The sequence below is a fragment of the Lupinus angustifolius genome, chromosome LG09, assembly GCF_001865875.1.
Source record: "Lupinus angustifolius cultivar Tanjil chromosome LG09, LupAngTanjil_v1.0, whole genome shotgun sequence".
NCBI classification, from domain to species: Eukaryota; Viridiplantae; Streptophyta; class Magnoliopsida; order Fabales; family Fabaceae; genus Lupinus; species Lupinus angustifolius.
This window is the reverse complement of record NC_032017.1, coordinates 951,371-951,676: the sequence shown is the minus strand read 5'-3', so window position 1 is coordinate 951,676 and position 306 is coordinate 951,371.

The window sequence follows — 306 nt, the reverse complement described above, 5'->3', positions numbered from 1 at the left end:
ATTCAAGCACACAAGAAGATAAACATGAGGTATATTCTGACACCTCATCCATTTTTTATGACTCACCTTCCTATGATGATTTATATGAGGCTTATGTAGAGTTACATGATGAACTAAAAAAATTGGTTAGGATAAACATTGATAGAAAAAGATTAATCCTACAAAATGAAGAAAAAATAAGCAAACTACAAAAAGAATTAGATGAATTGAAATTAGAAGAATTTCAAACTTGTCAAAAAGAATTATGTCAAAAACCTGTCTGTGAGACTTGCGAGACTTTGCAAGAAGAGAATTTCAAACTTAAAG